We start from the raw sequence: 278 nt of genomic DNA on the forward strand, positions 1-278 counted from the left end.
GTATACCGTCAGTGAGCAGAACAGCCCAGTTTTCTGCAAACACACACAACGGGAAAAGCAAGTAATGGAATTATTAGAAAAAGAACACACACATATAAAAGTAAAAGAAAAGATATTCCAATTAAAAGATAATACTGGTAAACAGATTATTATTTTCATTCACCCATGGGGTGGATGTACGCAATTATGATTATGTTAGTTTAACCATTATTATTATTAACCCTCAGATAAGTCCCACCGTTCAGTACACAGTAACGGAGAACAACACAGCCACAATC

This window comes from Trypanosoma theileri, assembly GCF_002087225.1.
Source record: "Trypanosoma theileri isolate Edinburgh chromosome Unknown TM35_Tth_47_V1, whole genome shotgun sequence".
Classification (NCBI taxonomy): Eukaryota; Euglenozoa; class Kinetoplastea; order Trypanosomatida; family Trypanosomatidae; genus Trypanosoma; species Trypanosoma theileri.